Below are 28,000 nucleotides of genomic sequence, written 5' to 3'. Positions count from 1 at the left end.
GTGGTCAAGACAATGAACTCGACCAGGAAGACAATCCGAATCTTGACAATGATCTCGATGATGAAGACAATCCTGTAAAGAAAACAATACTTCCTAACCTTGATGCACTTATTGCGGCTTGCATTGTCTTTTCATGTTTAATAAGGTGGCAAGGAGGTATGAATAATGTCCATAATATGCTTGCATGTTTTTGTAGATTATGTGGTGTGATTTAAGGGCAGTGCCTATTTACGGTTGCCTTTCATTGTAAATTTGATCTAGAAAGTATTGAACTTGGTGAATTGGTCCTACTACTCTTTTTCTTGATTGGCTATCTTTTACTTATCATACATGCCCACGCTGTCACTTGTCCTATGTGGTATGCATAGTATTAAGCTTCTACCACGTCTTCGGTATTCTAATTCTTATAATTTGCATGTTTGGGTAAGAATCAATACACAGTCCGAGCAAGGAAACTATAACCCCATCTATGTCTGTAAGAGTATTGAACTTGGTGAATTGGTCCTGCTACTCTTTTTCTTGATTGGCAAAGAAAATTTCATAATCATAAAGATAGAAAATGACCATGGTACAATAGGAAAAGAAAAGCATCCATAACATTGCGTGTTAAGCTATCTTTTACTTATCATACATGCCCACGCTGTCACTTGTCATATGTGGTATGCATAGTATTAAGCTTCTACCACGTATTCGTTATTCTAATTCTTATAATCTGCATGTTTGGGTAAGAATCAGTACACAGTCTGAGCAAGGAAACTATTACCCCATCTATGTCATTAAGAGTAAATGTATAGTGATATTTATCTTTGGCATGAAATCCCCCCCCCCCCCCCCCCCCCCCCCCCCCCCCCCCCCGATTTTTCTCAAAAGCTATTGACTAAGTAGATGGAAACTAGTGAGGGCCATACATAGATAAAGATGATATTCTGATCGGCAAGGTTCTTTCTTGTGACTAAAAAGTTGTATATAATTTGATTCAGAGCCGACAGCAGATGTAACTTAAAATATGTGAGGGATTGTATTTACCTTCTGAGTCTTGCTTATTCTTTTTTGATGGCTAAGTCTTGCTTACTCTGATTTGGTAGTATGGGTAGGAAACCGTCAATCCTTAAATTTCTTTTGGCAGATGAGGTGAAAATATATTCTAACTAGATGGTGGAATTTAGACTTTGATACCTAGTGGATGTTAATGCGTATTCATGGTGACAACTGGTCCAAATTGAATTTAGATTGATACATGATATGGTTAGTTAACACCCATCACCTGTTACTTCTAGCTTGGATTCATGTGCAGGTAAATTAAAATCTGGGTGCAATCATATCGTTTCTAAATTTGACCGATCCAATCTTATTACACTCTTTGCCTTCTCTTCTAAACGTAGTTTTATTCTACACTAAGGAATGATTTCTCTTTTTGGTTTTCTTTTTTGCTTCCTTGGTCAATTATTTGTTTATGTAAAATCCATGCATATGACTATATTAGATTCACTTGCGTGGTTCTTCTTAAATTGACCCTACTTAAGTGACCTTGTTTATGTGCTAGGAAATTGGTGAATTGTCCTGGAGGAAGGGAGCTCAGCATTTTCTAGTTACTATCAAAATATATCAAGGATCCTTCATCAGCTAGTAAGTTTGTTGATATCATGCTCCTTTTGCTAACAAAAGGAGTTCAAGATTGTGGTTTGTATTCCATGAATATTGATCTAGACCTCTAATGTGTGCTTTTTGGCATTTTCGAGTTTTGGTTATTTTGCCATTAGGAGCTTTTTATCATGTGTTGCAGATGCATGTGTGGAAGTTTTGAAGGTAATTCAACAAATGATAGAAAAATTAGGAAGTGAAGTACAACAAAATTGTGAACGCAATTTCTCCGCTTCTTACTTCCATTAGTCTGGATGTAAGGATGTCTGTTTGTGATCTTCTTGATGCTCTTGCTGAAACTGATTCTTCTCTGGTTACTGTGGTAAAGTAGACCTTTTTCTATTGTTTTATGTGTTGTCACTGAAGGAACTTTGATCTTACAATTCTTAAATCTTATTGTTTCGCCTTGACTTTTCTTATACCTAATAATTATAATTATTTTCTTTTATAAAAAAAGAAAATAGTTTTTCGTTGTTTGATCTGGGTTCGACTCTATAATTGCTTTTGTTATGCTCATTATAAGTATTCTTGCTGTCAAGGGCGGATTGACATAGTGGCAAGGGGGTTCCGCTGACCCCACTCAATGCAAAATTTCTTTCGGAAATAATATAGTTTTCGGTGTATTTTTGTAAGCTTGCCCCATAGAATATGATGCCCCAAGCATATTGCCCCAAAACTCAACCAAATTACAAATTTTACCATCTCTCCATTCGTATCTTTTGCAGGCTCCAATCTTTCCACTTTTCAATCACTTTTCCCTCTCTCTCTTTTTCTCCGGAAAAAATTAATGGAGAACCACCCTTATAAGTTTGAAGGAAGATTCTAAGGAAGCCTTTATAATTATTCCCACTTTCCATGCATTTTTCTCTTTCACTCTAATCCGAAAAGGAAAGCAACATCTTAAAAAGGTAAATTCTAAACCTCCTCTAGTGTCAAAACCCTAAATCTAGATTAATTTGAGATAAATTGATTATTTTTTAAGTAGTGTCTATTTTTGTGAGTTTTCTTTTTCTTGTTGTAGATTGGGGAATTGTCTCAAATTTTGACCAAAGCAAAGCAACTCAAAAATTATTATAAGCTAGAAGTTAACCCGTGGCTCTAAATCTAAATTAATTTGGGATAGAATTAATTATTTTGTAGATTGTGACTGTTTTTTGGGAACATTATTGAATGTTTGTGTGTGTTTGCTGCCCATAAGTTCTTGTATAGTTGTTGAGTTCTTACTTACTTGTGATATAGGACTGTATATTTTTTTGTAAATATCTAAGGCCTTTAAATTAAAAATTAGGGAAAACTTAGGCTGTGTTCTTATAAACTTAACTTAAATGTTGAAATTGTCCTTATTTGAATTTTTTTTCGCATTTGTTAGTTTTGTGCCAAATTTTTATGGGTTTTTGATCTGTCTCAATGAGAGGAATCGGAAAAGTAAATTTTTTTTTTACTTTTAGCCAAGTATTTTGAGAAATAACCACTTTTTAGGCCAAAAAGTGACTTCTTTTTTTTGTTAAAAAAGTGGTTATTTCTCAAAATACTTGGGTAAAAGTAAATTTTTTTTTACTTTTCCAATTCCTCTCGTCGAGACGAATCATTAACCCACAAAAGCTTGGTGCAAACTAACGAATGCGAAAAAATTCAAAATATGGACAAAACTTCCAGATTTAAGTTAAGTTCATAAGAATGCAGCCTTAGATTCTATTGAAATTTGTTGACAGTTTCTTATTTTTATTTCTATAGATATGAAGAGATATTATAACGAAAGAATCCCGTTCTATTGTTTTTTGTATCTTTAAGTTTATTGTGTACAAGTGCCAAATTATATGTGGTGTAAATGCTTGATGGCTTGACCCAGTGTCATAAAATCTTGGGTCCGCCACTGCATGCCGTTATAGTAATTCTAGGAATTCTAAGTTTGCTTTTTGTCTAATATTCTTTGTAAGGGTAATATAATGTAAATTATTATTGCTATTATATTATGTGAAACTTATGTTTCTCCTTATCTAAATATCTATCCTTTTACTGGTACTAGCGGTAACATGGGTTAGTGGTAGTTTAGTTGCAGCTTTGGAGTATGAGTACATATGACTAGGGTTTTATTGTGATATAACATTTTGGGAGAGGGAGAGAACAATAGCGGCGGTTGAAGTCCCCAAGGAGGTGCTGATCTTGGTTTTCTCTAAGGTAAGAATTCTTTTGATCTGTTTCTTTTCCTCCAATCTGTACCGTTTCGCGGAATGGACAAACCCTTGAGGTTGTGATTGGTTTACGTCATTACATTGGAGAGAGAGAGAGAGAGAGAGAGAGAGAGGAACAAGAAGGTAGTGCTTCTGACTGTGTGGTGCTGCGGTGCTGGTGTTCATAGTGGAGTGGATTAGTTGTGGGTTTGTGTAGAGTTAATACAATAACTTCTCTTAAAATTTTGTTTTATCTTTTGATATGGAGGCTAGGAGTTTGGGTGCTATTGGGCTAATAAAAGTTAGGCAATGACAGGTAGATTTTGGACGTGCATTGTGATTTACTATTGGAAGGTAAAGCTTGAGGTGTGTGGTCTGGTGGTTAGACTTAGGTGTTAGTACAATAGTAGGATTTGGTAATTTAGTTAGACTCTAGATTGGTATTCATATGTGATTTAATTGTGAACAGGCTATTCTTTTTTTTTCGTGATCGAGTTGCGTTGTCTTTGGGCCCAGGTGAGTGGTTAGGCATGTTATGTACTTTCGAACTTTCTCGTGTTCCTTAAATGATTCTTTAGAAAAATTCATAATTGCTAATGTAGAGACCGGAATTATAATTCTTTTACTTCATAATTTAAATATGTAATTTTGGCATTTAATGTGAACAATGTTGTTGGAATGACATGGGGCCATAGTGTAATTGCCTGTTAATTGTGAGTCTTGATGAAATGTTTAGTAGTTAAGGGGGGTAGGGCCTGATTTACACTATAAAATCCCAAAATATGGACCAGGAGAGTTCACGCTTCTTTCTTTCCCTTCTGCTGAACGTCTCTCTCTCTCTCTCTCTCCCCTCTCACTCACGATTCTGTCTCTCTCTCATTGGGATCTTTCTCAAACACAAAATTAAAAAAAAATCCAAATAAATCTTGAGATACCTTTTTATTATGTGCATCTGCTAGAGGTTTTAGTCCTCAGAGTCCTATAGGCATTTGTGAGAGTTTGTTATTTCATTTGTGGTGTTACTTTCATTGGATTAGCAGACAATAGGTACTTGTTGACGCAACATTTTTTTTCTCTTTCTATTGGAATTTCGAGTGTAGTTTTGGATGAGTATGTAGTGTAATATTTTGGAAGATTAAATTTTCTTACCTTGATAAGACTTGGTTGAACGATGATGTCATTTACTATGAGGGAATAGTAGGGCTGTTCCTCGGTTATCAAAAAAAATAAAAAAATGAGGGAATAGTATTACTGATGGTATGATAGTATGTTTCAGAGATTGATTTAAGAATCATACATAGGGGATTACTTTAGTTAGTTATTGAGCTTTGGACCTAGTTTACTTGGGCGAGTGTCTACTTAGGTTTTTCCGTTTGGAACTTCCTTTAGATTGTTGAGATTCTTGATTTGCTTGCATGGTTAGTAGGCTCTCTCTGCTTTTGGTATACTAATGAAGTTATGTCCTTTAAGATGCGATCAATACCCATACACAATCAAATGAAATACTAGATGGAAATGTATATTGGAGATGGATAGTATTAAGTATTGACAGGACTCCCGCATTGAGGTAATTATACAAACGAAGTGGTTTCATTGTTGAAATTGGTGGATTTTCTTGTCATTTTGTTTTGTGGATATTGAATTCTTGGTAGTTGATGAAGAAGTTTTTGTATTATACGTAGGGCAGGATCGATTGGTTGGCAATGGCCATGGTGTTTTAGGATGTGGGTGTTGTGTTGCTTGAATGTGGGAGTGGATTATTTTAGGGTTGCATTTTGGTGATAGAGTAGCCAAGGGGTGGCATGTAATGTTATTGTGGTGATTTTTCTTGTGGTTGTGGAGATTTTGGATTTAGAAGATTGTGTGGTGGTAATGTTACGAGATTTGACTTGCTATTATGAATCAGTCATGTCGAATTGATAATGGACTATTATTGATCTAGATTGTTTGTGGTTAATTTGGGAGTTCTTAACTTCTTTAGAGCAAAAGGGAAAGTTTCACTTTTGGTCATTGCGTATTGGTCACTAGAAGAATTTTTACTCGAGCATTCGATCGAGTTAGATGTGCAATGGTTTAGTACAAGGAGTTAGAGATGTTAGGTGTTTGGAGGCGGTCTTGTGGAATATAGGTCACAATTATTTGAGTAGAGATATTGAGAACTAATTATGTTGATCCATTATTTTAAAGAGTATTGAATTTTATTGATTTAAAAGATTGTAGATACATGTGTTTGACAGTATCATTGGTGTATCCAGAACTTTGGTTAACACGGTCGGTATAAATTGCACTAAAAATAGAAATTGCAGTCCTTCGACCCTTGTTGGTTATGTGGAAGTCAAAAAGAAATTTGGTAGGCCCATTGTACTCGATAACTCGACTTGAATTTGATCATGTATTGTGTTTCAGGTGAAGACTGGATTTGAGGATGATTCAACTAAATGGTTTTGAATGGTGTGATGTGAGAACCTCTAGTTGATTAGTAAAAATGATTAATATTGGCAAAATGTGATCTATTGAGCGATAGGACTTGTGACACGGAATTGAACATCGGCGTCTTGGGGTTTAATGAGTTAAAAATAAGATAGATTTGTATTTCGAGGCTTAATGTATAGTATTAGTTAGAAGTAGAAGTACTCATAAGTGCTTGGCTTGTTTGGTTTGGGCAAGAAATAGTTTGTATTCTTTGCATGACTATGGCGATTTCAAATTTGATTGATGACTTGGTTACTTTTCTTCTTTTTTATTTTGAAGTTGTACTTGTTGGGTGAAGTTGGATTGTAATTTCATGCATACTTTTGTTGATTTGATGATGGTTTATTGTTGTGGATGGTAGTAAGATGTTCCGGGGGAAAAAAATCCACTTTGGGAGGAGGATGCATATGTACTTTCAGAATTCGACTATTTTGCAATTAGATGAAAAAGTGAGAATCTCATATCTAGAAAATGGACATTCGACCTCTACGTATCAGGATGGAGTAAAGTAATTTGAATTCAAGAAATGTGGCTGTACTACTCTTTTTATATGACACTGGCATAGAATTGGATTTGAGAAGCTTACTCCGTATTAGTCCTAAATTGGAGTGGTCATTTTTTTATGGCAACTAGGGCGGTGGATTTAAGAGTTCACTTAAATTGTTGTATTGTAAGTGTAGTGTACAAAAAAAGGGGAACAAAAGCGTCGTTTATTGAGAAGTTAGATTCATGGAACGGGAAGAAATATCAAAAGTTTTGAAGTGTAAAGACTTTAGTGATGGAGATTTGGTATTCATACCTTAGCGGACTATACATTATTGTCGTCTAATCGGCAAATTGTAGGCTAGGATTCTCTTGGGCCGTTTCGTTATTATAAATTTGATTTATACTTTTTATCTAGGAGTGAGTTCCTTATGATAATGTCTATACATATGCGCAGTGATTTCTTTGTGGATATACTTTTGATCCTTGGTTGTTAAAGGATAAAAAAAACTTCAATTTAGTTTTGGAGTGATTTGTGTTGGTTTGGAGGATTTATTGTTATGTATATGATGAGGAGATAGAGAAGTTGTTTTCAACATAGAAGGTAATTGGTAAGGTATTAGATAGTAAGGGAATGATGAATATAAAGTGTTTTCATTGTCGTACATGAATCCTTGTTTCTACATCCTTGAGAGTTGCTGAATAAACCCGATTTTTGAGATAGGCATCTGTCTCGTTTGGCCATTTCCGTTGGAGTACTAGTTTGGTATTGAAATAAGTAGTCCTTATTTCGTGATCCTCGAAGTAAGGGAGTATTTTGAATAGATTGGAAATACAAGTTTGTGACGAAAATAATGAGTTTGTGGAATGTTGAGTTTTGAATTCCGATAAAAGATTGGAAATCATAAGGTTAAATCGTTGGAAAAAAATTATTTCTTTTGCCGGTGAAGAGATATTAACGTGGTAATTGCTGATGCTTTAGTTCAAGTGAGCGATGCATTGGGTTGGTTTGATATATTTGGATTTTCGTATATCTTAAGAGAATTAGTTTATTGGTTAGTATTGGGACATTTGCATTTGAGGTTAGTTACATGTTTGGAAAACAAAAAAGTTCTTGAGGTTTTGAACTCCTTAGACGACTTGATAGCATAAGTTAAGGTGATCATTTTAGTTGATAAGATTAACCCTTTTATAATTTTAGTAAAAAATTCAAAAAGTGAAGTTTGTAGCTGCCAGAAAATGGCTTTAGTAGATCCACCCTTTTATAGTTTTAGTTTGGATTGGCTTTTGAATTATTATTAGTTTTTGCTATTATCCTAGTTTCTTATAAAACTGTTGAACTAGAGTCAAATTAACTTGAATATGATTTTCTAATGTGAAATTTCAAAATTTTTAGTCCAATTCATGCCACCCTTTGCGTGATCCATATTATTAAGGTTGCTATTATCTAAATTATTTTTCTTTGAATTGGTTTGCTCTTATTTGCACTTTGACGCATGCTCGCACTCTTCTTTGTTCGCCATGGAGTCAGCTTTGCTCGCATATCTTGTCTTTAAATTTTATGTGGAAGTATGTCTATGCATAGACAACATTTGTTGTTAATCTCTGGGTTAAACTAGTATTAGAAGAGTCATGGTTTTTTTTTTTTTGATCAGCTACAAGAGTCATCGTTGAAGTTGCAAAGAAGCTACAGGTAGTCAGAAAATCTGGTGTCAGTTCTTTACTATGGTATGTTTTGAGAGGAACTTCCTCTCTCCCAAACTGTATACGAATTCTCGAGAATCCAACTTTTTTAAGGGGCCCAAAGAATTGTTCTTAAGAAGTTTAAATATTCAAAACTACCATGGAGAGTTTATTTGTTAATTTTTATAGTATTTCATTTGAATTCAAAAAGATGAGGGCTATGATAGAGTTTTATAGGTTTCAGCACTTTGACTTTTCAAGATGGACCACAATTTTGTAACATGAGCAAATGAAGAAGTGGACCGATAATTTGGGATGGAGAGATTAGTTGCCAAAATAATTTTGCTATTTCAATGTTTGATTTGGACGAATTTCCTTTTTTTTTTTTCCCTTGTCAAAGGGTTGCGTTCTAAATCAAGCTTTGGCAGCTGTTCATGTTCATATTAGGAGCAGTTTACCATGATTGACTTAACTAGTCCTAGTTCCATTTTTTTATTAATATGTTGCAAGTCGTCATTGACTTGCACCTTGTAACCTACATGAGTGCTCGCGCTCTCCCCCCCCCCCCCCCCCCCGAGTGTGGTGTGTGTGGGTAGGCTCACAGTTTATTCTTGAAGTTGTTGGTGCTAGCTTCCAAAGGATATGTGAGGAGCTTGAGCCTACAGTGTTGAATCTGATAAGGGGTTGTTTATATGAGGAAATTAGGGCTGCTTTATCTAGTCGAATTATCAATGCACCTCAGTCGCCTGTTGTGCTATTGATTTCTACCGTTCAGATTGATTATATCCGGAAAACTGAAGGTGGACTATTAAGTAGTTTTGATTTGTTTGTGCTTTTAATGGTTTTATGGTATGTTGCATAGATGTTAGTGTGCTCATTATATGGAGAATTAATTGTACTTTTTTTATACAGATTACCAATTGATGCTTCAAGTAGCTGGGATGCTTATGCAGAAGTGCATCTTCCTGGGATTGTTCTTCTTGATGGGCTCCATTTAGCTGACAAGGTCTCAGTTATTTCTGTTGTTTCTGTGCAATGGGCTCCTGTATTTAAGTCAAGAAAGTCAAGGTATTGCCTTCACAATGATTTTTGTTTTCATTTCTTGGGACTCCCTTCCCTGTTTATTAATTTCTTCCAGCCTTTTTTATTCCGTTGACATGTATGACTTGGTTTTCAGTTTGCTTACTTTTATCCAACAATTGCTACTAAAAGATCCTCTCATAGTCCATGCATATAGACATAATATTATATGCTAATTTATTTATTTATTTTTGTATTTTTACTGTAATGTACCATATGCTTGTCTAATTTATCTTCGGAAACGAATGATTTTGGTCTTTCAAATTTGATTCCTGTGCATTGAATGATAAAATAGGAACACTTTAGAGGAAGATGTTATTCTTTTGTTACTTATCTTCATTGAAAGAATGCAAGTTCAAGTTCAAAGCCCCAGCTTTCTAGATGGAGCATCTGGAAAATAGCTTTCAAGGATTTGCAGTCACTTGCCGGATGCTATTGGCTACTGATTGAGATTATCTATGAAATTGTGCATGGTGATTGATCAGTCACTTAACTTAGGAGAGTAAATTGGCTTTGGTGTGGCGAATCATTAGCTTCTATCCTTATCTGAAAGACATCCATGTAAACTCCTCCTTATTACTTGATTTTGTGGATGCACTCGATTAGTTTCTTGTGTTAGGTGCTGGTAAGTCATGTCATCCTGTTTCACTTAGACACCGACACAACATTCTATAGATAAGTGAATGTAGTGTGGTAAGCTGTCTCCAGTCCGCTTTAGCGTATAGATGTGAAATAAATAAATACCCATTGAGTTGTTAGGAATCACAGGCCTTCATATTTTGATATTCATTCTCCCTTTTGTTTCTTTATGGTTATGTGCACTTGAAAGAACCTGGTAAAATTTAATGGCTATTTTGGTTTTTTGCTTCAAAAAATTAGTTAGCATCAGATTTTGGAATTTTGAATTGGAGGTTTTTGTGGGCAGCGTGCCCGGAAAAATAGGGCTGATCGATGAGCGCGCTTTCTTTTGGTAGACGAGCGCTCAATTCAGAGTTGCCACTTGGGTTTGAAGGTCCGACACCCAAGGAACCAAACTTGAAACGCTCACTGCGCTGTTTGATTTGAAAAATGTGAAGGCACCAGTTCGTCATAACCATATTTGGGTTCGGAAGCCAGGTTACGAGATGGAAGGGTTTTAAGGCAACCCACTCGCCCAATCCGGAGATCGGTCTTTACTTAGGCATTTGCGAAAAATGTATGCAATTCTGTTTGATTAGTAAATTTTTTAGCCAATAAGGGTGGGGAAAAATTAAAGGGGATTAAAACTGTAACATGTTTGCAGGATGTGATAGAATAGCATAGATGGCAGTTAGTATAGGATGAGAACAGACTCCTGTGGGAGTTTAAACAAACTGGGAGGCCCCTGTTTTGGAGTGACTTGCGCAGGAAGAAACCAGCATGCACTGAACAAGTCACTGCATGTTGTTTACTCCTGCGCGCGCAACTCTAAGACACGCGCACGCCGGTGAGCTCAAACCCACAGCTCTTATTCTCAAACCCTCTGGGCTCTGGAAGGACCAGTGCACACCTAGGACAAACCACGCAGTTATAAGCAGCATAATATACTGTTTAAAGGCTGTAAAAGCCCTACAATTTAAGAAAACACCCCATAAATAGTGTGGGGACAAAATAATGGCCTAAGGGCGAGCTATCCGTGCAAGGTCACTCACTAGTCGGAAGCAGTCTGTCGTGCGTAGGTGCGCCCTGGCGCTCGATGGTTTGACCCTTTTAACCACTGTTTGGTTTACACGTTTTTGGGTTTTGGTACATGTCCAGAATGATCCCAGGGGCACTCCAAAACAGCAGAAATGCAAATTAACTACAAAGCTAACAGTTTATATTAAGGAAAGCAGTAAGTTGGTTTTTTACATGCTTGTAGAGTGATCTATGTACAAAATACAACATAAAACAGTAGGACACCAATCCCCATGAGGACCATCGCGCGATGACTGAGACAGTCGCGCGTGTGAGTGGGTCCATCGTGCGTTGGTTCCTACCTCGACAGTTTTTGAAACCTTGCCAGCTTTAGGACCAGGACAGGTATTGATTACCAGCCTTGGCCCTGCCAGCCCCCCTTAGAGATCAAAACATAAAGCAATAGGTATGCTATACCTAGATTGAGTTTGAATGGATGATTGAGCTTTGATGTTTGAGGCTTGTTTGAGGTGTTTGAGTGATTGAGGTAGAAGAACAAGCTATGTTCTTGGATGCTTGTTGCTTGGCTATGTAACCAAAGGTGTATGGATTTTCTAACCTTTCAAATTTTGTAACACTTTAAAAGATGAACAAAGGGAGGTATTTACAGGAAGAGAAGAGGGTGAATCTGGTTGGTGCAAGGAGAGGAGCTCAGCCAGTCCACGAGGCTGGCTGAAGTTTGCTTGGTGGTTAAGGTTCCCAGCTGATAAAGGTGATGGGGACATCTTGGATCATCGCGCAATGGAGTCAGTCTGGCGCGCGATGGTCAACGATCAAGCTTTGACTGTTGACCACCACCTGGCAGTTTGACCATCGCACGATGGTTTTAGTCTGTCGTGTGATGGTTGCGCCCTGGCCCGCGTGTACCACCTACTCATGCGTTGGTCAACGATCAAGCTTTGACCATTGACCAACACTTGTCAAGTTGATCTACGCGCGCGGGCTTTCAACCATCGTGTGCCAATAGGGTTTTTTGGTTCTTTTGAAGTGGCTTAGGCTAGGTTAGGTTTAAGGGGTTTGCAAACACTTAAAGCCCAAACACGCTATCATTCTCGGAGTGTTCTTGATCCATTTCATCATTGGGGAATCAAATACCGTAAGTAAACTAATCTGGAAACCAGATTGGAGTGTCCACTGTAGCCCCTCTTTGACGGCACTTGAAGCACCATTGACTTGGTACAAGTAACGTCAAAGAATTCTAGACACCCTTCAAGGCAATTCAGAACAAAGCATACTAGCAAAGTAAACTTGTAAACTTAAGGAACCTGATTGGTGGAATGGACGGGCGGTCCATTGTTGGGGATGGAAGTAGAAGTGGACGAGTGAATCGCCGCTTGTTGATCGAATTTGGACAGGACAGGCTGTTGCTGCAAATTTGGACGGGGCAGGCCGTCGTTGCTGGGGATCAAACTATACTCAGCACAAAACATTCCAACAAACACGGGTAGGTCGTGTCAGGCAGGTTGAATTCCATCTGTTGGGAATCAGAGCCAATCTCCTTATCAAAGACCATTTGAGACAGAGCAATAAGGCTGCTGGAAGATACACTTGAAGCTAGACCAATGTAGAGGCAGACCGAGGTGGACTCTCTTGGGGAACAAATAGTTGCGAATGGGTGGACCATCGAACCATATTCTAATCGTCGCTGATGATATGGCTGAACATCGCTGAATGGACAGAGATAGACGACATGGTTGATTGTCATCGCTGAATGGACTGAGATAGGCGATGTGGCTGATTGTTATCACTGAATGGATAGAGACAGATGATGTGGCGGATTATTATTGATGATATGGTTGGCCATGCTTCAGGATGATCATGCCGTTGATAATTGGACAGGACCGGCTGATAATACTTCAGGATGAACATGCCATTGTGGATAGAACAAGACCGACTGTTGTTGGTTTGGAAACGGGAAGATCAGTGTGCAGAATGGTCAAATCGTTGAGAAATTTAACAGGACCGGCTGACGTTGATTTGGAGACGGGAAGATCAGTGTGCAAAATGGTCAAACCGTTGAGAAATTGGACAAGACGGGCTCTCGTTGATTTGGATGGGCGGATCTTCAGTCTAAATGATCGAGCCGTTGAGAAATTGGACAGGACCGGTTGTCGTTGATTTGAATGGGCGGATCATCAGTCAAAATGATCGAGCCGTTGAAGATTGGACAGGATCGGCTGTCGTTGATTTGGATGGGCGGATTATCAATCTAAATGATCGAGCCGTTGAGAATTGGATAGGATCAGCTGTTGTTGATTTGAATGGCGGAGCATCAGTCTAAATGATCGAGCCGTTGAGGATTGGACAGGATCGGCTGTCGTTGATTTGAATGGGCAGATCATCAGTCTAAATGATCGAGCCGTTTAGGATTGGACATGACTGGCTGTCGTTGATTTGAATGGGCGGATCATCAATCTAAATGATTGAGCCGTTGAGAAATTGGACAGGACCGGCTGTCGTTGATTTGAATGGGCGGATCATCAGTCTAAATGATCGAGCCGTTGAGGATTGGACAGGACCGGCTGTCGTTGATTTGGTGGGCGGATCATCGGTTTAAATGATTGAGCTATTGAAGATTGGATAGGACCGGCTGTCGTTGATTTGAATGGGCGGATCATCAATCTAAATGATCGAGCTGTTGAGAAATTGGACAGGACTGGCTGTCGTTGATTTGAATGGGTGGATCATCAGTCTAAATGATCAAGCCGTTGAAGATTGGACAGGACCGGCTGTCGTTGATTTGAATGGGCGGATCATCAGTCTAAATGATCGAGCCGTTGAGGATTGGACAGGACCGGCTGTCGTTGATTTGAATGGGCGGATCATCAGTCTAAATGATTGAGCCGTTGAGAAATTGGACAGGACCGACTGTCGTTGATTTGAATGGGCGGATCATCAGTCTAAATGATCGAGCCGTTGAAGATTGGACAGGACCAGCTGTCGTTGATTTGAATGGGCGGATCATCAGTCTAAATGATCGAGCCGTTGAAGATTGGACAGGACCGGCTGTCGTTGATTTGAATGGGCGGATCATCAATCTAAATGATCGAGCCGTTGAAGATTGGACAGGACTGGCTGTTGTTGATTTGAATGGGCGGATCATTAGTCTAAATGATCAAGCCGTTGAGGATTGGACAGGACCGGCTGTCGTTGATTTGAATGGGCAGATCATTAGTCTAAATGATCGAGCCGTTGAGGATTGGACAGGACCGGCTCTCGTTGATTTGGTTCTGCAGGAGATTGCATCACAGTCCTTTGGTAAACAAATCGCCTGATGGCTACCATTCTGGTATAACTCCCACAAACTGGCCACCTTCCTGTTTTCAACAGTTGATATACACAATATGCTAAGATGTATACTAATAAAATGTACAAATTGAAAATGCAAACCCTAGCTAAAGGCGGCTCCTAGGAGGACAACGATGCTTAAGGACTATCACTGAGCCTCAGTACTTTACTGTCTTTGCCTTGGAGATGCGCACTCAGATAAAGACATATTGAATGGGCTGACGTGCCCAATTGATATAGTAACGACATTGGGTCTGCGCGCCTTTTCTTTGATGCTGAGGCAAACGTGCCCCAGAGATATGCCTTGCTTGGCCTTGGGCTGATGTGTGTTTGCTGTCCACGAGATTCCACAGCTTATGGGTTACAGATGCTAGGGTAGCAATGTAAAAATTGCATTTTTCCAGTTTATTAACAAGTAAACCATCCACTAATATCTAATTTGCATTGACAAGTGAACTGAGTGGATACACAGATATATGCACATGCACAAACTTGCCTAGATCAAACAAAAAAGGAAGAAGAGCCCTAGGATACAACGCGGACCCTTCGACACATGGAAAATAATGAAGTTTTGGGCATTTAATGCACCAAAGCTCACAATAGCCCTTCAAACAGGTGAAACTAACGCTTATGTAAGGTCCAATAGATGTACATTGACCTGTACGAACTAACAAAACTGGGAAAAGCATCTCGAAATGACAATGGATTGAAAAACTGGAAAAATGCCACAAAGACGGACATAAGACGCAAATAAAGACACATATAGGTCCGGACTGAAACCGACACCCCCATGCAGTCACATTAGATCCACATGACCTGCATGGCATGACAAAACTTGGCAAAAGACCCTTAAATGACATTTAATGCAGTAGTTGACTGCTACTGATTGTTGCTCGAATTGAAGCAGCGCGCATAGGTTTGAGACCAACGTGCATCATATTGAACGAGCGCGCGTAAGTATCGAACCAACACGTGTGACTGCAAAGTTGTTACATCTGCTCAAACTAGACTTCGCTGAACTTAGAATAAACTATGAGCCGTTAGGCCTCGCAACCATTTCGTTCTGTTTTTTATGCTTAAAATCTTTTAAGGTTTTTACTCAGTTTTGGAATTGAAGTAGTAGTTTGAAATAATATTGAAAGATGAAAGGTTTTCCCCCTCTTCTGCACAGATGAAGCATGTCTTCTTCTTGAACCTTCTCAACCCTTGGTGTGAACCAAAAATGTCAACCATGGACCATGTTGATAGAATATGACCGAGTCTCGAAGAGAGACTGCCTACATATCCCACATTCTGGGGAATCAGGTCAAAACGTAGTTCAGGCCAAGGTTCACTCGTGTGTTTTACCTCTCCTTTTACGCTCTAACTTTTGCCTAGAACCGACCATTCGGGTTTTCGGTCTAGCGAGCTTTCAAATATTGCCTATGTACTTTTTCCGAGACCGCCTTCATAGGTTCTCGGTCTAGCAGGCTTGCTCTAACTTTTGCTTGGAACTACCCATCCTTGGGGTTTTCAGCCCACCGAGCTTCTCTCAGGGTAAAGACTTTTGAATTGATCCATGTTGACCAATGTATTAAGTTGTTGCTGTCAAGATTGATGATCTTTGGCCGTAGCCCCAGATAAAATGGCTTCGATAGCACAGGGTTCAGAGTGCTTTGGCTGAAACTCCTTGCTTTAGGCCAATTTGAACTTTCTAACTTGTGCTTGGCAGATCGCTGTTCCTGCAAACTTGAACATAGTACTATGCCTGGAGCCTTCTAAGCTTCTGCTTTTTGGCTTGGCATCCGGTAGCAGTGGGATTTGATGTTCCTTTATCTCGGGATCAACGCCGGGCGTGTCTTTGTGAGATCATGCCAAGATGTCGATGAACTCTTCGAGCCTGCTTGACCGGGTGCAATGCTCCTCTGGGGACGGCGTTGAATCAATTTGAACCATTTGGAGGTCTACCTCATCTTTCAAGTTTATTTAAAAACTACTATTTCAATTAATAGGCTGAGCGTGCCTTTCATCTTCCCTTTCAGCGAGGGAACACATTTCCTTGGGGGATGATCCCATCGAAATCTATCTCTTCGTCATCAGGGTTGACACAGTTTTTCAAAAAGCCATCGAAGTACTTAGAAGCAAGATAATGCATTCAAAAGAAAGCCCCGCGGGGTCGCCAAGTATAACAAAAGACTCGAATAGAAGCTACGACATGGAGGGCCAAGAGGCACAACCTCCGACTCAGAGCTAGACTTAGACAACTTGACACGCACTGTGTTAGACTCAGACTCAGAAGTGTCAATGCAACTAGACGCGGTTTGAAAATGCAATTTCAAAAGTTAACTTTAGTTTCCTCACAGAGAGGTGGGATCCAGCAGGTGTTAGGCCCAAGGAACAGCACTTCAGCTTCCTCAGCTTCTTCGACCAAACCTACTTGATGCTCCCATGAATAATGGACCTCAGCCCGTCAGTCCGCTCCTTTGAAAGTTCCTCTTGACTGTCAATCCAAGTGTTGGCAGAGAGAGTCCCATTTGTACAAACAGCAACCAGCAGGTTGTCCTCGGGCTCAAACGAGATGGGTACAGTTGGCTTGAAGCTTGGGTTGATTTGAGTGGAGATAGTTGATGTCTGACCAACTTGCAAGCCAGAGTTGGACTGAGGGAAGGATTTGGAGACAGTATCGGCTGTTGATGGAGGTGGGGTTGTGATGAGGCCACAATCGATGAGATCTTGAATGGCATGTCGAAGCCGGAAGCAGGCATTAGTAGAATGGCCAGGGCCTTGATGGTAGGCGCAGTAGAGGTTAGGTTTGAAATTGGCAGGTGGATTCTTGGGTAATGGAGTTGGATTGAGGGGCTTGATAGAACCAGCATCAAAGAGCTTCTCATAAACTAAGGCCAAAGGTGCAATGAAGCATGAGAAAGTCCTCGGTGGGTTCCGGCGAGTGAATTGAGAATTTAAAACAGAACCCTTGTTTGCTTTGCAATTGCACCATATCGCGTCATCAACAGGATGCATTCTTTTGCCTTTGGGGTTGAATTCATCACTAAGCATGTCCTCCCCTTCGGTAATGTTTGTGAATAAGGACCTAGCATTCTCCTTGCGATAGGTCCTGGCCTCATGAAATTCAGCCAGGTCTTTGAACATGTCCTTCGAGCATAACTTGAGACCAACCGCAGGAGTGTGGCAGGCTTGAGAGGGTTCCTTGACTTGCCCCATAACTGGTTGCGAGGCTATGGAGGTAAAGAGGCCAATCAGTCCCTGGACCATAACCATTAGTTTGTCCATCTTGTGACCCAATTCCTCTATAGCTTTCTTGTGCTTAGCCAGCTCCATTTGTGCTGCCATTCTGGATTGATGAACGAGGAAGGCGATATGACCTTGGAAGCAAAGATGTAACAACCCTGGCAGACATCCCCAAGCAGGTTTGGCTCTTCTTTTCAGTACTCTCTTGTTTGGTGCAATGGTTTCCCACACTAGACAGTAAAGTAATTGAAAGCTCAGTGATGTTCCTGCAAGAGCAGTTAATTGCAAAAAGAAATGCAATGTACACGTCATCGTTGTCGGTGTCCTCTTAGACTCTACAACTAAAAACGAATCTGTCTCATGACATTCGGACACTGCCAGAATCCTCGAAAATCTTTTCGAGGGTGTATCCTTGTTTGAATTGACTAAGACTAAGAGATGTCAAAATAGTCTAAGCCTTTGACTATTCCGTTCTCGAAATTTCAACTTTGGAGTCAGAACAACTTGGTGTAGATGACGTGATACCTTAACCGGGGCAGCGTAGGCGACACGGCGCCATAGCCTGAACGGTGTTCCTCTCCGTTGGTATAAGCATCACGACATTCTCTTCGTTGTTCCTCGTTTTCATTTTTGAAACCTCGATCGGGCATTAGACAAGGACTTAGAAAGTCTTGATTTCCCAAAGTCTTGCTGATCTAAGGACTTTGAAAATTGATAGCATGCACCATTTAAGATTCATGACTCTTCATCGGGCCAAAGCAGCGTCCTAATAGGCGTAAGACAGACTCGAAAGAGCGACAACCTAGAAGCTGTCCTAAACATGCTCCTACGCAAAACGGTATGTATGTACAGTGCATGCGATAGGAAAAGCAATAACACGTAGATAATATATGGGGTTAGATGCAAGTAGATCTTACCCTGTAGGTACCTGTCCTAGTTTGGAGAGTGCTAGTGCTTTGTGTATGCAAAGGCTGGTTTTGGCTTGTAATAGGATCCTCGGACTAAAGCCAAGATATACCTCTTGCTGCCCGCGTAACCGCAGAGCAACAGTCGAACGGTAGAATGACTCATCATCGTCAAAGGTTGTTGGTCATTCGAGGTCCCCGGGCTCCGGTAAACCGTGCCGGATTGCCAAAACGATCCAACGAGACTTATCCCACATCGATGCATATGAAGATGCTAAAGAATTTGATTAATGAAACAGAATCGCAAATTCGCTAATGCCTTTTCAAATTTAGCTCTCTTTATTAACCAATACTTAGAAGAAACTACACGAGAGAACAATCGGAAAAGCCCAAGTCAGGATGGCCGGACAAGAGGTCCTGTTAAATCACCAATCCTTTCTTTAGCAGCGCGAAGCTCATTATTTTGACATACTTTTGTGGGATTGTTCTCAAGTGTATTAAATTTTAAGTATAGACTAATATTGATTTGATATCCCCAGCAGAGTCGCCACTGTGGGCAGCGTGCCAGAAAAAATAGGGCTGATCGATGAGCGCGCTTTCTTTTGGTAGACGAGCGCTCAATTCAGAGTCGCCACTTGGGTTTGAAGGTCCGAAACCCAAGGAACCAAACTTGAAACGCTCGCTGCCCTATTTGATTTGAAAAAGGTGAAGGCAACAGTCCGTCATAACAATATCTGGGTTCGGGAGCCAGGTTACAAGAAGGGAATGGTTTTAAGGCACTCTTCTCACCCAATTCGGAAATCGGTCTTTACTTAGGCATCTGCGAAAAATGTTTGCAATTCTGTTTGATTAATCAATTTTTTAGCCAATTAGGGCGGGGGAACAATTCAAGGAGAATAAAACTGTAACATGTTTGCTGGATGTGATAGAATAGCATGGATGGCAGTTAGTATAGGATGAGAACAGACTCCTGTGGGAGTTTAAACAAACTGGGAGGCCCCTGTTTTGGAGTGACTTGCGCAGGAAGAAACTAACATGCACTGAACAAGTCAATGCATGTTGTTTACTCCTGCGCACGCAACTCCAAGACACGCGGACGCCGGTGAGCTCAAACCCACAGCTCTTATTATCAAACCCTCTGGGCTCTGGAAGGACCAGTGCACACCTAGGACAAACCACGCAGTTATAAGCAGCGTAATATACAGTTTAAAGGTTATAAAAGCCCTACAAATTAATAAAACACTCCATAAACAGTGTGGGGACAAAATAATGGCCTTAGGCGAAGCTATCCGTGCAAGGCCACTCACTGGTCGGAGGCAGTCTGGCGCGCGATGGAGTCAGTCCGTCGCGCGAGGGTGCGCCCTGGCGCGCAATGGTTTGACCCTTTTAACCAGTGTTTGATTTACACGTTTCTGGGTTTTGGTACATGTCCAGAATGATCCCAGGGGTACTCTAAAACAGCAGAAATGCAAATTAACTACAAAGCTAACAGTTTATATTAAGGAAAGTAGTAAACTGGTTTTTTACATGCTTGTAGAGTGATCTATATACAAAATACAACATAAAACAGTAGGACACCAATCCCCACAAGGACCATCGCGCGATGACTGAGACAGTCGCGCGCCTGAGTGGGTCCATCGTGCGTTGGTTCCTACCTCGACGGTTTTTGAAACCTTGCCAGCTTTAGGACCAGGACAGGTATTGATTACCAGCCTTGGCCCTGCCAGCCCCCCTCAGAGATCAGAACAGAAAGCAGTAGGTATGCTATATCTAGATTGAGTTTGAACGGATGATTGAGCTTTGATGTTTGAGGCTTGTTTGAGGTGTTTGAGTGATTGAGGTAGAAGAACAAGCGATGTTCTTGGATGCTTGTTGCTTGGCTATGTAACCAAAGGTGTATGGATTTTCTAACCTTTCAAATTTTGTAACACTTTAAAAGATGAACAAAGGGAGGTATTTACAGGGAGAGAAGAGGGTGAATTTGGTTGGTGCAAGGAGAGGAGCTCAGCCAGTCCACGAGGCTGGCTGAAGTTTGCATGGTGGCTAAGCTTCCCAGCTGATAAAGGTGATGGGGACATCTTGGACCATCGCGCGATGGTCAACGGTCAAGCTTTGATTGTTGACCACCACTTGGCAATTTGACCATCGCGCGATGGTTTTAGTCCATCGCGCGATGGTTGCTCCCTGGCGCGCGTGTACGACCTACTCATGCGTTGGTCAACGATCAAGCTTTGACCATTGACCAACACTTGTCAAGTTGATCTACGCGCGCGGGCTCTCAACCATCGTGTGCCAATAGGGTTTTTGGCTCTTTTGAAGTGGCTTAGGCTAGGTTAGGTTTAAGGGGTTTGCAAACACTTAAAGTCCAAACACGCTATCATTCTCGGGGTGTTCTTGATCCATTTCATCATGGGGGAATCAAATACCGTAAGTAAACTAATCTAGAAGCCAAGATTGGGGTGTCTACACTTTTACACATAGCATGGTTTTTAGATGATATAGCAGGGTTTCATAGACAAACTTGGCAAAGTCTAATTGGTGCCGCTTTGAGTTCCTAAACCAAATTTGGTTTTGGTAAATTCATCAGAGATGAAGAAGTGATCAATTTTTTGCGGCTGGATGCAAGTTATCGGTCATCATCACAAATATGATTTGCTGGTGCAGACTTGTTGGATTTGATGAATGGGTAGGGTTTTAGAACCTTTTGTGTTGTTTATTCATTATTTTTCTGTCGTCATTGAATATTTTTTGCTTGTGAGAAGGCTCAACTTTTGCAAACCTTTTTTGAATCATGCAAAATTAAGGTCTACTGTTCAAGAAGAAACCAGCAGTGTTGGATTGCATAGAGAACTTAAAGTGGAGAAGGCTCTGGAATCAGTGGGTATATATTTGCAAAAATTTGTGTCAGTCCGACAAACTGATCCGTATTTCCACTCTAAGAATATTATCCCATTATTAGCTTTTAAATTATGAGCATTCTCCTAAAGAAGAGCCCGCATTGGAAAATATTAAAACTAAAGTTCCTCAAACTTGCATTCCTGATGACCGGGGTTGTAATGTTTGTATTCTTTCCCTCGTTACGACTCCTTTTTATCATCATGCTGGGAGTGGATTTGAGGTTGAGTTGTTCTAATATCAAGTTCTTCGCTGCCTCCTCTCAATTGGGGATACACCTCTTTCAGTTACTACCAGCTGGAAAGTAATCTTATTGATTTCATTAATACTGATGGGCCTTTCTAGTTGAAGGATAGCTAAAACATATATGCCTTCTGTTTTGTACGGGATAATTGGCATCTTCCATAACAGATTTAGGTCTCTATGGGATCCTGCATTGGATTGCATGGCAGTCCTAATAAGCAAGTATTTTGACGATACATGGGATCGATAGTGTCAATCTAATTTTCTAGCATCTAATGGTCAATCAGACTGAAGCAACATAGCATTTACTAGTAATTCTAGTGGTATGTGGCATCCTTTTTACATTGCTTTTTCCGCCAAGTTATTCTAGATACATGCATGTTGAATACTGAAGAAAAAGTACTGTAATTTCTAGTATTTTACTTAATTTGTATTCTGGAAATTTAATTTCTTAGCTGGGTTTTACTTTTCAGGTTTAATGGAACGCTTCCATTTGTTTCTTTCTCCTACATCTGATAACAACCATTGCGCAAAAATTTATCCTCGTTGATTTGATCTTTGCAAAAAGTTCCTGCTGTCATAGAATCTCACTCGCAGCAACTTGTTCCTTTGTTCCTGAAGTTTATGGGTTACATTGTCGATGATATTGTCAGGTAATTATTTTCTGGTTATTGTGACTGCTGATTGGTTGTTGTAGTTTTTCTTCCAAATGCAAATTTGTGTAGGTTTTCCCTTTGTATTTGTGGCATAATTTTGGTTCTCTTATTTTATTTATTTATAAAACTGCAGTGTTGGATCATTGAACGCACAGGCTTTTAACCGGGAAGGAATGGAAGAATATCCGTAAAGAGTGGTTAACATTGTTGAAATCACTTCGACATCCCAAGTCTTCTTGCAGGAGTCAACTTCTTAAGGACGTTCTACAATATAGGTTGGTAAAATTTGGGGTGTTGTGATTATAAATGTTCATCGCATTATGCCTAGTTTTATATTTTTTCATGCTATTTCATGTGGGCCCGAGTTAAGTAATGGTTTTGCGGCTATCTCCGGAATTTTGCTATTGTTTCGTGGATCTGAACCTTTAAATATATATATACACACACACACACACACACATATACTTTTTTGTCTTAGAGACCGTTCTAGCATAAGATGACATAAAGTTGTAATGTATTGAAAGTTAAATGGGATTTTGAAGAACGAGATTTCTGTCTTTTTCCATGTGAGAGGTTGGAAAACTTTCGTTACTTTTAAATTTTTGGGATCCACCCATAGTGGTGCGGTTTTTGTACAACACCCATAGTTAGGGGTGTTGTGTGTATTTTTCCCGAAGCCCTCCTATATATATCTTGTAAACCCTTTTTAAGGGTGGGTGATAGTGGAAAAATGTGAGGGATAGGGGATGGAGAGTGTGGAGGGGCCGGTTGTGGCTCCCGGAGAGGAACTGGTTGTGGTTCCCGGAAAGTTTTCGGGTAGCTTTGTGGAAATGACATGGGGTCATAGTGTAATTGCATGTTAATTGTGTGACGATAAAATGTTTAGTAGTCAAGGGGTGTGGGGTGTGATTTACACTATAGAAACCCAAAATCTAGACTAGGCTTGTTTTTCTCTTTTTTTTTCCCTTCTCCTGAACGTCTCTCTCTCCCCTCTCACTCACGATATTCTCTCTCTGTCTCTCTTTGGAATCTTTCTCGAAAGCAAAATTTATGATAAAGCCTCACAAACCTGGAGATACCTTTTCAATCTAGACTTTGAAATCGTGTGGTTAAGCTTGGAGGGAGGCTTTCCATTGTGGATTTGGCTGAAATCAAGTTGGAACGACTTAGGGCTTGCTTGGATCTCTCCTCTCTTTATATGTTTATGTGTTGATTGGGTGTGGTTTTTAGTGTTTGGTCTTCCATTTTCATAGTGGGTTGAAATCTATAAATGTTGAGAATTGCGTGTTGAAACCTAGCTGCTAGCTGGGTACTGGAACCCTGTTTTAGGTGGTACTGGTAGCTCTCCTAAATTTTCAAAACTATGAGTTGGGTACCGGAACACCCCTTTTTGCCAGTTCCAGTACTAATCCGGGAATTTTTTTAAAACTTCTTTGTACAGATTCTAAGATTTTGATTCAAATGATGGGGTTTGTTTCTACATTATTAGGTGATATTAAACTCTAAGATGATTATTCGATGCATGATGGTGTAATGAATCAAATTGAACAATAAGCTTGTTGAGAAAGGAAACCGTATGATTTGTAAATGATTGATTTCGCCTATTTGATACGTGGGGATGCGATGAATTGATCTAAATGACAAATCGTTGAGAAATGAGAATATGTGAAGTGTAATGGACGGTTTCCTTAGAGTTGGACTTTTTTAATTATGTGACTGAGTTCTAAAAAATCGTTGAGAAATGAGAATATGCGGAGTGTAATGGATGGTTTCCTTAGAGTTGGACTTTTTTATTTATGCAATTGAGTTCTTAAAAATGTATTTGACGTAATGTGTAAGTTAAATGGAAGATGGATAATGTTGGCTGGCATTAAAATTGAAATGAATAATCAACTACATGAGAAATATATAGTGTAAGGGTTGTTCTCTCCAGACCATGGAATTTCATACCAAACGTGAAATGGATATATGGGGTCCCGATGCCCAGAACGTGAAATGGATTTACGCGATCCTGAGTACTCGGAACATGAAATGGATACACAGGGTCTTGAGTACCCGGAGCGTGAAACAGATATATGGGGTCCTGAGCATTTCGGTGTGGAAGATTTTGAAAGTAAAGGTTCGAGCACTGCCCTTCCTCTTGAACTTCCTTATCTACATCTATGGCACCTGCTACAATGTGAAATGGATTTACAGGGTCATTACTACCCGGAATGTGAAGTGAATCTACGGGGTTCTAAGAACCTTGAATGTCTCTAGGTCCATCATTCGGTGTGTCGCTAGTTAATTCACATGATATATTAAGACTGAAAGGAAAACATGACAAATGTGATAAGGAAGTTGATATTTTGAGATGAGAAAGAATAACGTAGATGGGATGTAGTTCAAAGACGTGTTAGAAATATTCAGTTCTTTGTTTTGATTACATGACTTGTTTCTGTGTGCAGTTGGTGTATCCATTGGATGATAAGTTTATTGAAAGTTCTCATACTTACGCTCGTAGTTGTCTACCCATCTACCCATTGACTTCAAATTAATTCTGTGGCTATCCATATTTGGGAAATATTTGGCTTGAATGCATTGTGGGTATAAGTTGAGGTGCGATATACATTGTTGAAAGTTTATATTGGCGTTTGAATGTTAGACTAAATGTGGGAAACTTGAAGATAGTAATTCGGTATATGGTGAATTGAGACTAAAATGAAAATGCGATAAAAAGGGGACACGATGAAGGGTACGATAGATGTCAACTTGGGAATTCGAGAGATTGATTTAGATGTGCGTGAGTGTCTAGATGTTGTGTTGCTAGTAGTGTCTGAGGTGTCATTATTGACTTTATGTATCTCCTCTTCATACTTAGGGTGTATATCTTAATGAAAAGTTGGATCGTGAAATGAGATAAGATAGAGAAAATGGTTGTCAAGGAACATGGCATGTTTCTAAGACTCTGAAATGAAAATGTGATGACAAGGATTAATATTGGTGAAGGCAAGATGAGATCTTAAGTAAAAAGATGCATGTGTGTGCGCATGTGTGTGAGTCCTTGGGTTTCAAATAAGTGATTCACTTCGTGTCCTTTCTATATTTAAAAATGTTTTCGTTTATTGTATAATTCCTTTGGACGAGTCATCTCATATATGCATAAAGTTAGAAGAGATATTTCCACTGGGCTAGTGTAGCTCAACCCTTCCATTTTTAGGTGTCATTCAAGGTGTATAGCGTGGAGTGTCGGGGTGCATTACGGATGTCTTTGAAAGCTTATGTTAAAAGAATCTTCTTTATCATCTAGTTTAGTTATGTTTTGAGAGGAAATCGTAACTCCGATGTCATAACTTTTGACTTAGACAAATGTAATGTTACTTAATATTTTCTCTCTCTGGACTATTATGTCATTTATGAAATGTAAACATGTGGACATTTGTTCGAAAGGATGTTTGTTTATGAGATGATGTTGGCATGAGGTTCATGGGTATGTTGGTACAGATAAGATGACATTTTATGTATGGAAAAGCTATTATTCTTATGTTTAAAAATCGTGGGCACGGCAGCAAATTGAAAATACACAAATGTTTATATTTTGTTCTTTGAATTGGCATTCGGTAACTTTTGCTGAGATCAATTGTTATTTTTCTTTTTGGTGAGAACTTGGTGGATATTAATGGGAATAGTTATTTTCGATGTCCAAGGAAATTATGTCTCTTCGTGTTGGTGACCCTGGCCATTGGGGAAGAGGCCAGATTAGTTCGGTGACCCTAATGCTCAACGACTTTATTTCGCCGGATCGTCTTCGGAAAAGGTACCACGGGTTGCCAGCCGTGGTGACTCTAAGCTCGATATTGGATCCAATCTTTTGATATATATATTTTGGCCATGGTACTATTTGAATGTGGTTCCCCATTGTTGATGGATGTGATGTGATCACCACCAAGAATGCTTATTGGTTAAATACTACATTGGTTTAACTTGTTATTCTGTTGTATACCTCGTATGCCAAATTATGGTTTAATGGTAAATTATTTTAATACCCGGTTTCAAACTTTTCATTGTGCTTTCAGCTTACAGATTTATTCCAACTTCTTTTTCTGGTAAGTCAGAGGGTTAGGCAAGAACTCTTGCGGTATCTTGGGTATTTCTTTTATTTGACCTCCATATGATGTTGCATTTTAGTAATAACATTTTAATCATCGCTTCTACACTTTTTATAATCTTTGGGCAAAGATTAAATTCTTGTTTTGTTGGTGGTTAATTTTATTGGTTGATTCATGAGATGGTTGTGCCCCATGCTTGTCATGGAGATTTATTTGGCATTGGTTTTGTTTATTAACGAAAAATCATTTATTGTTCGATGACTTTATTTTATTCTAGGCTACGTGTTCCAAGGGTTGGCCTTGTGGTACACGGCCGGTCACTCCTCATTTTTTGGGTATGAAACTTGTTGTCTCATGTCTCAAATGGGATGTAGGCGGAGCTCATTCGTGCGCTGAATTCAACTGCTGCTATAGGGATGGGTGGTCTTGACTGTGACAGTATTATTAATGCTTATGAAAGATCAACTAAGACTTCTTTTACACTGTTAGAGAGAAGCATGCCTTGTTCCTTTTGTCTCATGTTGTCCACGAGTTGTCATCAGAAGAATTGGTTTTGAGGCAAAGCAGATCTAAGTTAGTGCTTTCAGTTGTTGAATTCTCTGCTAAAATTCTTGATCTAGAAATGAAATCTGATGATCAAACTTGGTATGAATGGTGCATTAAACGAACAATTAACAAGTTCCTTCTTAAACATATGGGAGATGTAGTGAACAACGAAGCTCCTATTCAAAAGGTGAGAATTTAAACATTCACATTTTTTGTTCTATTTAGTTTGATTTTATCAATTTTTCCTTGTCCTTTCCTTCTCTCTCTCTTCTGTAATTTGCCATTTCAAACTCAATTTTGATGTTATAAGTGAAGGTAATTATGGAATGGAAAAAATAGTAAAAGATATGCAAGGAAGTCATGCGTGCTCGTCTAGTTTTACATATGCACAGAAGTATAACCTGAATTTAGAGAGTGAAAGTTACATTAGGCGACTAAATATTGCATCTCCTTTAACTTGTTTTGCATACACTGTAAAAAAGAGGTTTTATAATCTCACCACAGCCACCTCTTTAGAGGTTTTAGCTATCTCCTCATATCTTTTCTTTTTTCTCCATCTTGGATGAGCCTATACACACAAAGTTTATGCATTTTGTTTGTTTAATCAAACTTTTATCATCTCGTACTTTTAAAGGTAATTTTCCGAATAAATGTAAGCTTGTGTCCCTTTATATAGGTTCTGTTTAAGGTATGTATCGATCTATTATAGGAAATGGTGTTGAAGCTTCCAAATGTGCCAAGCCTTACATCATTTAGAACTCTGTGCAGTGAAGATGCAGAACATGATTTCTTTAAAAATATTATGCACTTGCAGGTTAGTTCTTTGAGCCATTTCGCATGAATTGTTAGTATATTGTTGGGGAAGTGCCTTCTATGCCCTTTTAGTGTACTAAATGTTGTAGTACCTATTTTTGGGTAAATGTTGT

At 39.4% G+C, this 28,000-nt stretch overlaps 1 protein-coding gene and 1 long non-coding RNA gene across 2 annotated transcripts in view; both read left to right on the top strand.

The window, feature by feature from the left end:
• Positions 1–28,000, top strand: part of LOC131332237 (U3 small nucleolar RNA-associated protein 20-like) — a 56,890-nt gene that overhangs the window by 23,148 nt on the left and 5,742 nt on the right. The window lies entirely within an intron of this gene.
• Positions 2–27,930, top strand: LOC131332238 (uncharacterized). The gene is made up of 4 exons (XR_009201630.1): positions 2–156; positions 1,544–1,963; positions 26,903–27,261; positions 27,763–27,930. It is a non-coding gene; the product is annotated as an uncharacterized LOC131332238 (long non-coding RNA).

Source organism: Rhododendron vialii, chromosome 7a (assembly GCF_030253575.1).
Source record: "Rhododendron vialii isolate Sample 1 chromosome 7a, ASM3025357v1".
Taxonomy (NCBI): Eukaryota; Viridiplantae; Streptophyta; class Magnoliopsida; order Ericales; family Ericaceae; genus Rhododendron; species Rhododendron vialii.
The sequence above is the reverse complement of the archived record's forward strand: the minus strand, read 5'-3'. Positions and strand labels throughout refer to the sequence as shown.